Source organism: Enhydra lutris, unplaced genomic scaffold (assembly GCF_002288905.1).
Source record: "Enhydra lutris kenyoni isolate GAN:26980312 unplaced genomic scaffold, ASM228890v2 scaffoldscaffold6, whole genome shotgun sequence".
NCBI classification, from domain to species: domain Eukaryota; kingdom Metazoa; phylum Chordata; class Mammalia; order Carnivora; family Mustelidae; genus Enhydra; species Enhydra lutris.
The window spans coordinates 10,629,269-10,646,651 of NW_019154090.1; positions in this window are offsets into that span (position 1 = coordinate 10,629,269).

The following is a 17,383-nucleotide window of genomic DNA, read 5'->3' on the forward strand; positions in this document are numbered from 1 at the left end:
TGGCGGCCCGGGGCTCCCTCATCACCTTCCCTGGCTCTGCGTGCGGGGGCACTTCCGGTGACCTGTCGGGCAGCTCCCGGTTAATTTCATCCACTTAAGGTCTTGCTCCCGCCGTACTTTATTTTCACGTGCAGAGCATGACTCTTTAATAGAAACGGCATCTTGGAACAAGCGGGAGGAACAGCTAAGCCAAATCTATAGGAAAGTTAAGACAACTTTCTATTTTTAGAAACCCTGGGAGCCAGGTGGGCCCTTTCCAGTTCTCGCAAGCCAGCGAGAGGCAGAGGAAAGTATTTCTCATTCCTGAGTTCTGTCTCTTATGGTCGAGGCCAAGGCAGAGGCCCAGGTGGGGACACTGGCTCAGAGCAGCACAGTTATGAAGGCAAGAATGGAGCCATGCTCACAGCACTTTTAAAAATAATTATAAATGGGTTTTATAATTATTTTATTTTGTGTGCTCAGAAGGGTGATCCTGAGTTTCAATCTCAGTGGCCCTCACCCCAGGCAACCCGGTAAGAGTCAGGAGTCTACTCCTCCAGACCATTCGTTCACTCATTTTCGCATTTTTTTGTTTAATTTTAGTTTTCAAATACGGATTCTATATGTTCTATTATGCATCTCCCTGTTTCCACTTGATAAAAGATCCTGAGAGTTCATCCATATTAGCTCATGGAGACCTAAAACCTTCCTTTCAATGCCTGCATATCAGAAGTCCCAGGAGGTCGGAAGAGGGGATCTATTTTGATAAGCGAATCTCTATTTTCTAATCAGGTCGTAAACTTTCTTGACCCCAAAACATAAGTAGAACCCAACTGCTTCTACTTTTCAGTAAAAAGAAATTCTACTGGCTTTCCCTTCAACCTGTGTCTGGAAGCTGACCTCTTCCTGTCCCCTCCCCTCCCCTCGCCCTGGCCCACGAGGCCATTTCTCTCTGGGCTTTTACAGTTGTCTCCTCACTGGTGTCTGCTTCTCTTGCCTCTGTGATGGTCTGTTCTCTATCTGCAGCCAGCGGGGTCCTGTTAAAATGAAATCAGATCCTGTCTCTCCTCTGCTCAGAACACCTTCCTGACTCCCCAGTCCTAGGTCCACCTCACCCAGACTAAAAGGTTAAGTCCTCACCATGACCGCAAGGCCCTATAAGATCTGGACTTCATCTCCCCTGCTCTCCACCTTGCCACATTTGCTGTTCTCAATTGTGCCAGACACAGTCCTGCCTCAGGACCCTTGCACTGGCTTTCCCCACTGCCTGAGACACTCCCTCTCCAGACTTCCACATGGCTCATTCCTTACCACTTACCATCATCTGGCATATTTTTTTTCTTTTCTTTTTCTTTTAAATATTATTTATTTATTTATTTGAGAGTGAGTGAGCAAGACAGCACAAGCAGGGGGAGTGGCAGAGGGAGAAGCAGACTCCCCACTGAGCGGGAAACCTGATGTGGGACTTGATCCCAGAACTCAGGATCATGCTGAAGGCAGACACTTAACCCACTGAGCCACCTAAGTGCCCCATATTTTTCTTTTCTTAAATGTCCCCTACTGGAATGTGAGTTTCCTGAGGGTACAGGTGTATGTATGTATACACACACACATTTTTTTTGCCTGTTATGTTCAGTGTTCTATTCCATAGTAGGCACTCAATAAACTTGCAGAAATACCTGGTTTGCTTTGTTGCCAAGAGTGACAGAGCAGTCAGACCTCCTGGGAGAACTGTGAATTAGGGTCACCAGGAATCTCTAGCCAGGGACTCCATTTCATTTATGAATGCCACACTTCTACGCATGTGTCAACCCACGCAGTGGCCGTTCATTTGCAGAACAGTGAGAGTCAGCAGACGCATACATCATCAGATGCGCTGTCAAACCAGCCCAGGCCCAGACTGGACTCCTCAAGTGGCTCCTGTGCTCAGCCCGTCTGTCTCAGGTGGGCTTGCAGGGCTGGTAAAACAACACCATCTCCCACACCGGTGTTCAGAAATACACCGGGGGTCAAGCAGGTTATGGGATCTGTTGTGGGATCTGCTATGGCCTGGTGGCTGTCACTGTGCTGTCCCTTGGACTGGGTCGGTCACCCCTGGTCCAGAGCATGCCCGCCCCTGCCTTCCGAATGAGCGAGGACAGACCCTGCAGATGCGAGCATGTGGAGGAGGGCAGGCACGCACCTTCCAAATGCACCGCTGGATGCCACCCCCCTCCACCCCACCAGGGACCAGACAGTCCTACACCTGATTAATAGCAGAGGGAAAGGCCAAAGACCTTGCTCACTTGCCCAGCAGCCCCCATTAGATCCCTGGTCTCCAAAGCTTCCCTCAAGACTTATAAAAGAGAGCTCAGGTAGAAGTGAATTAATCATACCTCCTCAGGACACACCCTTCCATCTAGCAGTCTCGCCACATTTATTTATAAAATAAAACCCCCCACAGAGCCACCCCCCAGCCTGGGGACTAGAACTTTGACAACTATCTATAACCCACTTACATGCTCCTTCCCACCGCAGTAGCTACGATCTTGAATTTTGTGTTTTTCTATGACTTCTTATTTGTAGGTTTTTGGTTTTTGTTTCTGTTTGTTTTTTAGAGAGACAAGGAGAGAGTGTGCGTGCATGTGGGAGAAGGGCAGAGGGAGGGGGAGAGAGCATCCAAGCAGACTCCCTGCTGAGCAAGGAGCCCAACATGGGGCTTGATCTCCACCCGGAGATCATGACCTGAGCCAAAATCAAGAGCTGGGCCTTAACCGAGGGAGCCACCCAGGCGCCCCTTTCTATGGCTTTTTAAAAAATGGTGGTAAAGGATACATAAAACTGACCATTTTACCCATGTTCAAGTACACAATTCAGTGGCATCAAGTACATTCTCAACATCGTATGGCCGTCCTCACATCTGTTTGCAGAACTTCAACATCTCAACTTCCCTTTTCTAAAAAAAGGTATTTATGTCCAAACAGTAGATTATTTTTACTTATTTTTGAACTTTATAAAAAGATCTATGTTGTCTTGTGCCACTTCTGTTTTCATGAAACATTTATCACTACAACTCATCCCCGTGGTTGCACAGGGCTCGGTGCTTCCTCATCTCCCACTGCCAGATGCTACTGTGTGGCAAACCGGGATGCGTTTCCCACGTCTAGAGGCTTCCGGGTCGTTTGGCACCGGTGCGCTTGCTACCACAGGCGGTGCCGCTCTGAGCATCCTTGCACCTGCCCAGTACGCACGTGCTGGCGTGTGTCTCCTGTGTCCACCCAGAAGCAGGACTGCTGGGTTGTAGACAATATGAAATCACGCCCCGAACTATTTTCCATAGTGGCTCTGCCAATTCACATGTGCCCTCGACTGTGTGGCATTTGTCTGATGGCTTACTTTCTGCCACTTGAATGAGTGGAATTTCCCCTGCATCTCCACCACTGCCACCATCCAGGACCGGCTGCCACTCGCTGTCTATCTCCAGGTCTAGGAATAGCCTTGAGCGGGCTGTGGGCTCGTGATGTCTCCCATCTTCATGGTAGAGCTGCACTGGGAGGGAAACCGAGCCTGACGGTCACACTACAGGAAGGAAAACGTGGAGAGGGCATTTAAGACCTTGTCCTCCTAGCATCTATTGCTCGGTCCTGCCTTTACTCAACCTGGTTCTTACACAGGTGGGACCCAGAGTGATGGGGCAGGGACAAGTCCTTGCTCGTGACAGGTATCACTGCTCGTACTCTACTGTATTGCTGTTAATCCATTTAACCCTCAGATACCATGAACGGAGGGGCTCTTAGAGGCCCCACTTCATAGATACGGAAACTGAGGAGGAGGAAGTTTAAGTGACTCTTTTATAAAAAAAAAAAAAGATTTTAGTTATTTGAGAGAGAGAGTAAGGGCAGAGGGAGAAACAATCTGAAGCAGATTCCACACTGAGCACACAGGCAAACATGGGGCTCAAACCTGTAACCACAAGACCATGACCCGAGCCAAAACCAAGAGCTGGACGCTTAACTGACTGAGCCGCCCAGGTGCCCGGAGAGGTTAAGTAACTTGCCTGGAATCCCACAGGTAGGAAATGGCAGAGATGGGGTTGCATCTGGTCTGTCTGGCTCCCTCCAGAGGTTATGCCATCTCTTCATAGAGCCTAGGAGTCAAATGTCACAAATTCTTCAACCCTACAGACTTGGGTTCATGTCCTGGACCCCCTACGACCACGCTGTGTGGCTCCGGGCAGGTTACTCTCTGCACTTCTAAAATCGCCGGAGCTCTCCTTTCTAGAAGCTTCATTAGATACTCTTTTTTGTACTTTGTTTCTTTTTTAAGATTTATTTATTTATCTGAGAGAGAGAGAGAGTGAGCGTGCATGTGAGAGGGCATAAGCAAGGGGAGTGGCAGAGAGAGAAGCAGACTCGATCCCAGGACCCCAGGGATCATGACCTGAGACGAAAGCAGACGCTTAACCGACTGAGCTACCCAGGCATCCCCACCTTCTTGTTTCTTTTCTTTTTTTTTTTTTTAAAAGATTTTATTTATTTATTTATTTGTGTGAGAGAGAGAGAGAGCGAGCACAAGCAGGCAGAGGCAGAGAGAGAGACGCTGAGCAAGGAGCCCAATGCAGGACTTGATCCCAAGACCCTGGGATCATGACCTGAGCTGAAGGCAGCGGCTTAGCCGACTGAGCCACCCGGCTGTCCCCGGCCTTCTTGTTTCTTGTTGATTTGAGTGCCTATTCCCCGAATTTCCCTGGAATCCGTTCATTAGCTTATACCTGCCAGTGCTCATCCCTGGAGCGCAGGGGGGAGGAATTCCAGGGATCAGGGCACGGGGTACCCTAAGCCAACCGCTATTTCTAGGAGAAGGGATGTGGTGCTGGGCAAGAGGAGAGCGAATGTCCACTCCAGACGGGGCTGCTCTGGGCCGGTGACCTTTGTGACCATCCTATTTCGAGAAAGGCCGACGTGGCTGAGTGGCAGCCTGCTCCGGCCGCCTCTGGGCTCGCCTATGGGAGGCGGACGGCTGTGCGCGGGCAGTTGCACTCAGCATGTCTGGAATACCTATTCCAAAGGGTAATTCCCAGGGATAAAGCATGTTTATACTTTTTTTGGGGGAAAAATTCCATTTCTGTTGCCAATTAGTTCTGCTTGAGAACAGCTTTTCTCAACACCAACACGTTGGCCGCCCAGCCTTGAGTTCTGTTGATCAGCTCCAAAGAGGGGAAAAAAGTAATTTCTTTCTTTCCTTCCTCCACCCCCAACCGTGAAACCCGGCTGTTCGTGATGAAAGGGGTCCTGTGGATCGTTTAGTTTTCCTTGTCATGACTCCAGGAAAGGCTATAAAAATAATCAGTGGGCCCCGCTGGCCGTAATTGACTGGAGAGAGCAGTTGGCTACCACAGCGTCTGAGTTATCAGAATCTGTTGCAGACGCAGGAGGCTTCAGTCAAGCTCCTCTGATTACACCTGCTCCCCCCGCCCAACCCGGGCCAGCGCGGGCTGGGAAGTGCTGGAGGTTATCTGAGCGTTTCTCTTCTTTCCCAGGTTCCAGGGAGTTCCTGGAGGAGGGACCCCTGGCTAGACTGGGAAGCGGGGAGGCTAGAAGACAGGGGGTTCTGATGCGCTCTGCCTGCACCGAGCCCTGCTTCACGGTGTAGCGGTGAGCCTTGGGCCAGGGACCCGACCTCTGGGTGCCTCCGTTTCCTCATTTTATTTATTTTATTTATTTATTTTTTTTTTTTAAAGATTTTATTTATTTATTTGACAGAGAGATCACAAGCAGGCAGAGAGGCAGGCAGAGAGAGAGGAGGAAGCAGGCTCCCCTAGAGAGCAGAGAGCCCGATGCGGGGATCGATCCCAGGACTCTGAGATCATGACCCGAGCCGAAGGCAGCGGCCCAACCCACTGAGCCACCCAGGCGCCCCCCGTTTCCTCATTTTAAAGTGATAATAGTCTCTCCTCCTGGGACTGATGTAGGATCAAATGAGTTAATGCACGTGGGAGGGGCTCAAATCCTTCATAAACGTCAGCTTTTACTTCTCAAAACCCTCTCCCGCTGACACCTGAGTCGTGTGTGGTTGTGCCAAAGCACCTCGACCTAGTCCCCTGCTGACGGACTCCAAGTCGGTTCCAATCTTTTGTGATCGCAAATACGGCTGCATTGAATAGCCTGTGGCTCTGTGTACCCGCCCCTCCCCTAAGGTATGTGACCCCCACGATAACCTTGGCTCTGGACTTTGCTTCTTGGGGCCTGCAGAATGAGAGATGTGCGGGTGAAGGGTCAGCCCTGGCCTGGCATGTGGACAGGCCAGCGGGAGGCCGGGTCGGGCCCTCCCCAAGCCAGGCGGGACAGATTCCTCCCAAGGCCCTCAGGGGAGTGAGGCGCCAAGCGGTAAGTTTCAAAGGGTTGAGGCTACAGCTCCCAGGTTCCTGGCAATGTCCTGAGGTGGGTCTGGGGAGAGGGAATCTGCACTACGCAGGTTCTCCCCATCCTCTGCAATCCTCTTCCTCCAGGAAGCCTCCTGGGATCTGGACTCCAAACACCCTTCTCTTGTCTCTGCACTGATTTAGCACCAGTGGTATCCAGCTCCCTTTGGGGAGGCAGAAGGCATGGCGATTGAGAATCTCAGAAGTGCAAGAAGGCTGGATTTGGTCCTAACTTCTCAGGGCTCCCACCCCCATAACCCCTGCCCTTCTGCGTCCTCCTCTGTTTGGGCGGGGTAACGATTACAGATGGCAACAACTTCTCCGGAAGGTCTTGGGAGGTCGCAGTGACGTAACACGCTGTAACACTAGGAAGTGTCTGACACCATGTCAGGCGTGAGAAATACAAGCTTGTGTGAGGAATGTCTCTCGCTATGGGTGGGTCCAGAGCTCACCGCACTGGGCTGTGGGTCCTCGCAGGCAGAATGTCTCATTTGGAGCAGAGTCTAAAGGGAGTCCAGACTCACGGTGTGGCCTTGAGCAAGTCATATTCCCTCTGAACTAAGTTTTCTCTAAAAAATGTGGTTGTGACGGCACGATCTGGCAGATGCGTCTTGAGGATTAAGAGAGGCAAAGCTCAGGGTCTGTGAATGCCGGATACGTGGCGACGACTACAGACCTTGATCATCAGCAGTGGTGATGGTTGTAAACCGCCTCCCAGAAAGCGGAACAGCATTGTGCACACAGCTGGTGCCTAGTGAACACACGTGGATGGACTGATGGTGTCAAGTCTGTTTGTTATAAAGTGGGGTCTGGGAGAGGCCCTGTTAGGGGGACTCATTTCCCATGCTGCTGACCCCTTCGGGAGAACAGAGGAGAGAGCGCCACAGGACCGTACCTGCACTTACGACATCTGCTCTACTCTGTGAGCTGAGGGATCAGGCCTCATCACCCCATTTTACAGACTAGAAATCCAGGGCCCAGAGAAAGGGGAGCTTCAACGGCCCCCCGTGGCGCACACAGCAGCTCTCACTTGTCCTGACTTTGCGCAGTGGTCTTCACCCTGACCCTCTGCCCCGTGCAGGAAATGGACCTCGGGGACGAGATACAGTGTCCCTCTGTGGCCACAGCCCTTGCACATTTCTGACATTTTTGTGTCCTGGGACAAAGGGTGAACAAACTCACACAAACTATTCTGGTTTCCTGGTGGAAAAACACTCCTGACCCGGGGTGGAGGAGCTTTGCTGTTGGTTTTGCTTCTCTTCTGCCCCTCACCATCCTACGCTAACGACTCAGCAGCAGTGATCGTAGCAAATCCAGATCGTGAAAACCCAGGGATAACCTTAGGAATTGTCTGCGGGTACTGAATGGGCCAGAGGGCTCCCTGGACCGGGGGGCTGGCCTCGGCTGCCGCTGCCCTTGGCCTGAGCAGGTGAACTAATGATGATATTCGCTGCCTTCACATGGCCTTCTTCCTCCTCTAAGGACACCAGTCTTTGGATTGGGCCACCCCAATCCAGTGTGACCTCATCTTAACCAGTTCTGTCTGTAAAGACTCCATTTCGAAATAAGGTCACACTCAAAATCCCTGGGTAGATGGGACTTTGTGACTTCGGGGGGCCACCGCCCCTGGGAAACAGTAGCCCTTCCTATAGTGCCTCTCATGCCGACTTGGTGCAGCACCAATGATGTGCTGGGTACTCCTCTGTGCTTTCATTCCCTCCCCCGATCAGGCCTCTCCACAGCCCTGTGAAAGGAGTTCTAGGATTATCTCTGTTTGAGGCCAGAGAGGTGAACTGACTCGTGTAAGGTCACACAGCTAGTAAATAGCACATTTGGGAGCAAACCTATTCTCTCTGACTCCAAAGCTGGCAAGGGTTTGAGACCCTCCAATCCCATTCCAAGGGCTTGGAGTCATCGTCCTTTCTCTCCCCGAGTCCCAGCCACTCGAGCTATGCTGTCTCCTGGCCCACACCTCCCTCCACTCTCTCCAGACACATCTCCCCCAAAGAGGCTATAAAAAGGCAGGGGGAGTGGTGCGGGGGGCTGGATCTTGTTTTCACAGCGGCGAACATGAAGCTGTGTTCTGCCTGGGGTCACGGGTGCCCAGCTCTCCTGCAGGCAGAAAGCTTGCCACCCTTGTGCGCGTAAGAGGGTGTCAGACGCATACATGTCATCCTTGACATCTGGTAACATTTTAGGCGTCTTGACTTGGGCTTACAAATTGAAAAATGGTCCATTAAGGTGTGATCTATTCGTCCTCGAGACAATGCTATTGAATGCTCACAAAGTGATTCACTCTGTTGGGTCCACAAACCCCAACTCCTTGGGCCAGACATGGCGAAGGCATTTGCAGGAAGGATGAAGCTGTTTCTCTGACAGCCAGGGGAGAGCGGGGGCCTAGTGGGCCGGAATGGAGGCTGACAAAGAGAAATGAGTGGCTGCCAGATGATGTATGGCCGTTTACCTTTTAACACGTCTGTGTTGCGGCCGTGGAAATAACTTGCTTTGGCTGATGGGAGGTGTCAGGAGTCTCTCAAAGCCGTGAGCTCGGAGCCATGAGGAAGGATTGTAATTTCCAACAACTGGGGCTTTGGGGCCTTAGGAATTGTATGCTCTGTCGGCATGGAGAGCCAGGAGCCTTCTCCTAGCCAGTGAGCAAGTTGGAGGCCCCTGGGCAGATCAGGGGCTCCCTAGGAACAAAGCCAGCCTGCAGAACTTTGCCCCCCCCCACCCCAGAGGGGGTGGGATGGGGGATGTTAAGCGTTGAGAGAGTGGCTAGCAAGTGTGTAGGAGCCAGCCCACATCACAGAGAGCATTGCTCCAAAGCCAGACCTGCCTGGGTTCAAATCCTGCCTCTCCCAACGACCAGCCAGGCCTTAGACAGCCCCTCTGTAAAACAGGGATTCTAACAGAAGCTACCTTGGAGGTGTACGGGGATTTCCCGAGCTAGTAGCGCAGAGAGAGTTCTCAAGAATGCTAATCATTGTTAGCACGCTGGGTTGCTGGGGTACAGAGAAGAGCCAGTCAGGACGAGAGAAGCAGCGCTGTGCCTTCGGGCTGTGGGTCTAGGGGCAGGCTCTTAACTTGCTGTGTGCCCCGGGGCAGGAGGTTTCTCCCAGTTTCTGCCCCTTGGGGCAATCGGGAAACCAGTAATAATGTTGGCTGTCACCCAGCTCGGCCAGCCAATGTGCCCAGAATCCAAGAAGTGGGATTAGCTTGAGTAGGGAGGACCCAGGAGGAGGGCTAGGGCTAGAGCTAGGGTTACCATGAGCCACCACCTGCTACAGGTGCGCTGTCCGTGGACTGCCAGTGTGCGTGCCTGCAGACATTAAGGGTCTGACTCATGCCCCCAGCTCAGCGGTGAAAGGAGGACAGACAACAGCCATGTGGTCCCTGTGCCCCTTCTGCCCAAGTGGCTCCAACCCCAGATGAGACGGGGGATAGATGTGTGCATCGCTGGGCCCTTAAAACTGCAGAGATAGTTAAGAGGTGGCCATCACAGCGGGGCCAGCTCAGATTTGGGGATCAGAAAGACCTGGGGCAGGGAAGGCTGGACATGCCTCCAAGTAGAAAGTCTGTTCTGACTTGAAGTCAGGCATCTGTTACCCTGTGAAGGCTGGAGGCTGACCCTCGCCGCCCCCCCCATCCCCATCTCCCTCAGGACTGACTGCCCAGGAGCAGTGGCCAGCTCACGGTACTCGTGCCAGCTGGCTGCGGCTGTCCCACGAGGGTCAGTTTCTAGAGCTATCAGATGCTGTGGCTGCCGGCTTGTCTCCACGGCACCAAGCCTGGCCAGCTTTTGGGCAATAGCAGCTCCATGGAGAACATAGTCCAGGAAGGAGGGACAGCAGAACCCCGAGTGGGGATGGCTAGGTGGCGGGTAAAAGATGCTGGGCACCTGGACCGCAGGCAGATCTGAGCACTGGTCCTTTATTTTAAGTAAGCTCTCCACCCAATGTGGGGCCTGAACTTAAAACCCCCAGATCAAGAGTTGCATGCTCCACGGAGGAGCCAGACAGGCACCCCTGAGCACTGGTCCGGGTCCCCAGGAGAAACCCACTGGGACAAAGTGAGGGTAGAGGTGGGGCTTCACATTGGGGAGGAACCTTCCTGGGGGTCCCGGCAGAGCACTTGGCCTTGTGGCAGCTACTCAGTGAGGACTCCCCCCAGCCTCTCTCTGCCCGACCCCTCGAGCTTCATTTCCTGATTCTGTAATCTCACTGCTCCAGCCAGCTGCCCCATTCCTTCATTTGTTCATTTTCCGTCCTCACAATGAGCCCAGAAGGTGGGGGTGCACCAGTTATGCCACTTTCGAGATCGAGGGACACACATGAATTTAAGCAGCTGGGTCGGGGCACAGAGCTAACAAGGGGCTGGATTAGTTATCCGCCGCTGCGTGACACGTGTCCCCACAACTAAATGCCTTAAAACAACACAGGTCTCTGATCTTACAGTTTCGGCAGGTCGGGGTGCAGGCGCGGCAGCCGGGTCCTCTGATTCGGGCTCTGTCACAGGCACGGCAAGGTGTCCGTGGAGTTCCACTCGTCTCAACATTGAGAGGCAGGATCCGCTACCCGGTTCGCTCAGAAGCGCAGGAATCATTTCTTGCGGTGGTGGCCCTCCGTTCCCGACCATGGGACCCTTCTCCAGCATGGCCGGTCGCTTTGGCAAAGTGAGCCCACGGGGAAAGTGCCTGCGAGAGGGAGCACGTGCGCATGCGCGGGCGCGTGTGCGTGCACGTATGTGCGTGCGTGTGCACATGCGCACAGGTGCCTAGCGTGCAGGTGTGCATGCGTGCGTGCAGGTGTCTGGGACGCGGATGAGTCACCGATGGTGGAGGTGGCGTCACATGGCTTTTGCGACTTTCTATTAAAGCAAGTCGCTGGGTCCGCTGGCACCGAGGAGGAGAGCGCAAAGGTCAGGTGGCGGGAGCCCTGTCCGCCCCCCCTCCCCGGAGGAAGCCGGGAAAAGCCCCCCCCCCGCCCCTGTCCCAGACCCGCGCCGCCGGTCCGCCACTGCCCAGTCAGGAGTGAACGGCACCCTCATTTCTTCACGGGGTGTTTGTGCAGCACCTAGCGCATTTCGGACAGGGGCGGTTCTGTCCCCAGCAGCCGCATGCTGGTGACGGACCTTGAGGCTGCATCTTTACCCACAGCATCGCGTGCCTCTGCAGGGGGGAAAAAAAGTCTTTTCATTATTTCCTGTAACTGAGCTGAGATTTCTCACAAACCCTAGTCCCAGGGCAACAAGGAAGAGCACTCGATTTAGTCTAATCTGGTCAATTTAATCTGACCCAGTGCTTGAGCTCTTTAGGTAATGTTCTGTCTCAGATATCCTTCTGCGCCATCCTTAGCCCTGCCAAGGTGGCATAGGGTCTGGAGACCCGAGGCTCGCTGGTGGAGCGGGTCGGTGTCTCTAGCCATTCTGTTGCTCAGGATCACTACAGGCCTTTCTGGCACTTGGGACTGAAGCTGGCTGCTAGAAAAACACATGCTCTGGGCCCGGAGCCCTGCCTGGCTGACTTGTCTCTTCACTGGCTCAGAGCCCTTGTCTCCACTGCATCTGACCCTGCTGGGGCTGTCTACCCCTCCTAAAACAGGGTCCCCTCTATGAAAAGGGACATCCTGGGTCCTATCCCAGCCATGGGAGGAACCCGTGTAGCCAGGGAAAGTGCAACATTGGGGAAAGTTTCCTTTCAACCTGGAGCATCTGCACTGTCCCCCCAACTTAAACTGGTGGGCAGTGGTCCCAATGCAGCTTCCGCCTCAGGTCTCCAGAGGGTCACTGCAAACCCCTGCCTTTGGAGCAGGTTTTCCTTGTATTGAACAAACAAACAAACACAATATACATAAATAATAACATGAAATAGAAGTAGCTGATACTTAGAATGCTTGTAAATGCCAGAGTCTACACTAAGCACTTCACACACTTAAACACATTCATAGCAACTCTCTGAGGAAGTTCTTCGAGTCCCATTTTACAGCATGTGGAGACTGGGACACAGAGATGTGAAATAATTTGCTCCTGGTCCAAGAGTTCTTAAGTGACAGAGCTGGGATTTGACCCCAGGTAGCCCCTGCGTCCCTACTCTGCACCACCACCCTCCTCTATGCCCCTGTGCTCTCTGGGTGGAAGTGAAGAGAGGAGAAACAGGATGTCCTTCCTTCTTCCACACATGTTCTCCTTCTGCCCTAGGTAGCAAGCCTGGGGTCGTGGGTGAAGGGAGACCTCTATATTCTTGATGGTTTGGGAAAATATTGTGCTTTTGCTATGTTTGTTGGCACCTAAAGGACTTTAAAAAAAAAAAAAAGGGTTTTCTCATGGTGGTGAGTTTTAAGTCTACTGTTTTGTGGCAAAATTTGATTTCATTAGATCATGGCAACTGAATATTGCCACGATCCTGCTGTTTGTTCCTCTATACGAATACACGTTTTCCCCGGTGGATGGATATCTGAGGACGAAGGGGAAGGATTTTTTACCCAGAGAGGCATGGAGGAAAGCACAGTCCTATTTTTCACACTATAACTTGTTACAGAAATTATCACACAATTAGAGTCGCGGCAAGTGTGCTGAAGGAGAAACTTCCAGAGCAGTGAGTGTGTTTAACAATTGCCTTCGTCTATTAAAAAAAAATATCTAAAAAAAAAAAGAAAAAACAATTGCCTTCGTCTGTTCAGGTACTGTGACAAAGTACCATGGACTCAGTGGTCAGAGTCTTCCATCACAGCTCAGTCCCTATCGGCAGACTCTGGGACCTGGGCAGAGGGCCAGCCTTGGATTCCCTGTCCCCGGGGAAGAAAGGGCCATCCCTCACCTCAGAAAGGATGAGGCGGCTGGGTGTCCAGAGTGTGAGCAGGCATGCGGACAAGGCGTGCTGTTAGGACCCCCCAAGGCTGAATGATGCCAAAGTTCTGAGATTGCTTACTCTCCATTGCTCTCTCTCCTCCATCCTCCTTCATTCCCGCCCTGGTCTAAGCTGATCTAAAGGAGAGAACCACGAATACTGATGCTATAACCGCCGCGGACTATGTCAGGCTGTCTGAGCACTCGAGTGTCAGATTCTCAGAGGTAGCCCCACACGGTGGGTGGTATTATCATTCGCATTTTATGGAAAGCTGAGGCTCAGAGAGGTGAAGCAACTTGTCCACAATGACACAGCAAGAATGTGGCAGCCTCGGTTTTGTCCCCAGGTCTGTCTGACATCAAAGCCTTTGCTAGGCTTCCATTGCTGCTGTGCCTTCCAGGTTCCTGAATGGAGGTGAGGGGTGGGGGGAGAAAAGAATTTGCTCCCCCCCACCCCCCCAAAAATAAAAAACTTCCAAGAGCCAGACTCCAGAAACGCCCAGAGCTGTTAGCTCCCTGTCGTGGTCCCTGCCTTCCCCTCACCATGGAGGAGCCAGGCCAGGAAGCTGAGCTGCGTGCAGATATGTGAAAACTTAGAGCAGAAGCTTTCTGAAATGTTCTAGAACAAGCAGGGAAGTTTCCTCTGGGAACAAGGTGGAGACGTTCCAGTCCATTTAACTGGAGGAGACGAGGTGGGCCAGAGGGACGTTAATGTTGCTAGTTGGTGGTTAATGCTTTCTCCCGAGGGTGCTTATGATTTATGCCCAGGTTTTTAAACAAACTTCAACCAAGCTAGAGTCAGTGTCCCAGGAAGCTAAGGAGAAATCATTCATGGAAATGACACTTTGAGGGGGATAAAAGGATATCCCAGACAACTTGCCTCCTTTTAGACTCCGCTTGTCCAAAGCAGAGGCTGTCTTATCACAGGGATCCCTTGCAGGTGTTTCCCAGGTCTCTGCATTTGAAGAAACTGGCATCTTTTCTCTGCATTCTAGGCCTCTTGCCTTGGCTGGATCAAATGGGAACAAAAACAAAGTTCCAAATGTTCTCACTGTCATACTAGCCAAAATCTTGTTTTAGTTCTCTGTGCCTCAGGACTCTGTGAGTTATAAGTGAAGAAAGCCCAGCGGAAAAAAAGAGAATGTGTTGGCTCCTATAACTTAAAAATCTAGAATTAGATTTCACGTCAGGTATGGCTGGATCCAGTGGGGCGGTTGAGAGTTGGGAATCATAGGACTGATTTTCAGTGAGCTAAGCTGGTGGAGATTGCCTTAGCTGAACCCGTCACGGTGGCTATAAGGATTTGGGGGTCCGAAAGGGCCTCCACCGTGGGCACTGACAAGGGGTAAGGGAGCATTCACCATGAGATGCCTGTGGTGCTGTTAGAGTAAGGTCAAATCAACAGAGATCTTGAGTTTTGTGTGATCCCAGGAGACCTTAAGACTGAGCCATTTCAAGCTTTGAGGAACCTTACAGAGCACCTGGGTTGGGGAGGCAACTCTGTGACAAGTATACCATCCTTCTCATCCTTCAGTTCATGGAAGACGTTGCAAATTGACCACAGCACTTCTTCCTAGTGAGTCCCAATACAGCCTCAGAATCCATCTCAACACTACACTGGAACCAACCTCCATCCTCCAGTTGGTGTTAGAACATGAGCCAAGATTGATCTGCAATTTCTCTTCTCAGCCCATGGAGACAAGAAAACAGAAGGTCTGAGGTTTGGTTTGCCCAGTGTCTTATGGGAACTCAGTGACCGGCCCTCCTAATGCTTGGGCAGCCTCCTCTCCTGTGTCATTCTCCTGATTCTAGCCTAGAGGGGAGGTCTGTCCCTTAGTGGAGATTTCCACTCTGCACAGCTGCTGCACAGGGAAAACAAACAGACCTGAGGTCAGGGAAAGGCAGAGAACTTAGCCGCTGACCTCTCTTGCCGCGTGCTGTCCGGAGCTGAGTGCAGCGCGGGGGAGCCGGGCAGGGTAAGTTGGGGGACCCACTGGTCCATCCACAGACATCTCAGTGGGCTTTTGGAGGCCCCACCTTAAATGCAGTAAACCTGGGTAACGTGTTCTACTAGGCTGACGTTCTCCAGTAGGGGTGATGCTGAAGTTACTCCCTTTGGGGGTGGAGGCAGGGTTGTCTTGGGCGGGGACACATGGCTGGCAACCAGTCTAGGAAAGCCAGAAAGTAGAGAGAAAGCCCCGACATAGCTATTACTCGCCAGAGGTGCCCCAGACCAGCTGACAATTTGACTGGAGGAAGGTAGGGGTGTCGTGACCCCAAGGAGTCTATCGTGACATATGTGATATATGGACTTAATGGTTGTAGTGGGCTGACATGGGGCTCGCCGTGCACCTCTCACAAAGCCTAGAGCTTTGCATCAGTTAATTCAGATTCACAAGACAATCCTATAGAATAGGTGGAGTTATTGCTTGGGAACAGACATGGAACCGGAGGCTTGGAGGGAGGGGACAGAGCTCCCCATGGCCACGCTTGAGTAAGGGCAGAGCCAGGCTTGAGGTCAGGTCTGCCTGAGCCCAGTTCTGAGAGCTGCACTCCTTGGGCGAGCAACTGTCATGAAAGGGAACAGAATAGAGTATTCGAGTTGCTGGAGAGCCATTAAGCACATCGCTCCCCACAGCAGCTTGCTCCGTGCAAGGTGCTGGGTGGGAACAGAGAAGCCCGTGGGATCCCTGCCCTCATATCATTCCCGGAAAGGGTGGGGTGTGCACTTGGGAGAATGTCACCACCGAGGCTGAAGAGCAGAAGTAAATGCCTGTTCACGACTCTCCCTGCTGAGCTCATGGCCCACAGATGGGTGCAGTCCACAGTCTGGAAACTTCTGGGCTATGACAAGCCCCTAGTGTGCAGGTGAGAAAACGGAGGTTCAAAATGAATCAACGTCCCCCCACGTTATACAGCCAGTGAGCAAGGAGGCCAGGACGCCAATCTGGTGCCACTGACTCGTCTGGGGGCCCATGAAAACCAGTAAGAACCGAACAGTGGAAGTGGAAGGGCCCCTGAGAGGAGGAGCCTGGATGGAGAACCTGCCACAGGTGCTGGTCCCGATGCCTACAACCGTTTCGCCCCCGCCCCCACATGATTGTGACAGCCCCCATGATGTCCCCTACCCGGGCTTAAACCCGAGCCCAGCGCCTGCCTGGCCCTTGGGAAGCCCCCAGTTTCACAGATGGGGCCAATTATGGTTGGAAATTCATCTTCAATTTCTCTGGCTTGCCCCTTCTCTGGGGGGTCTGGTCCTCATCAGGGCAGCCTGTCTGACGACAGAAGCAGATGTTCCCAGGTAGGCCGGACACACCCACGCCTCCGGTGGGTCTGGCAGAGGCCGGAAGGAGAGGCAAGGTTGTGGCTAATCCTCCCCTCGTCAGCAGTCAGCTCCCCGGAGCCCCTGGGGAGGCCATGGAGCGGCTGCTGATGGCAGAACCAGCTGCAAGGGAAATGCGCGGACAGATGTGGCCACGGTCTCAGCTTCACTGCGGTGAATCGGAAACGGTGCCGCATGCGGAGCCATCAGACGCCAGCATGGATCCCAGGGCCACCACTCGCTGCTAAGCCCGTTTGCCTCAAAGAGACCCATCTTATCCCCAGCAGCGCCTTTAGTCCTGGGTCACTGCCTATCCAGTGAAGGCTACTTGTCCCTATTATTGGCTAACCTCACTGTGGACAACAGCTGTACTGTGGGGGCCCAAGGGAAACGCAAGACCTATTTCTGCCCCAGCCCCAGCCCCAGCCCACTCTCCCAGGCCCCTGACCTGCCCTCAGCCTCAGGAGTTCCTGGCTTCACCCTTTGTCCAGGACCTTCAGAGAGATTCTGATAACAGTAGCTCTGAGGCTGAGAAGGGGTTGTTGTGAGGACAGCATGTCCCTGCAGCCAAGTTCTAACCTCCTGGCCCCTCCTTGGAGTGTTTCAGACCAGAGAAGGGGAACTCGTCACTCGGGACGTTGCAGGGACACTGCTCTGAGTCCTAAACTCTGCCAAAGTGCTTCTGCCTGCCTGGTTCTGCTTTGGTGTGGTCTGTTGGGTTCTGTGTCTTAAGTCTACTCTGACAATTTCAGGTAAAAATGGGACACCTTGAGAGGTTATAGAGATGCTCCTTTTGGTCATAAAAAATAAAAATCCAGAAAACCTAACAAAAGTTATTT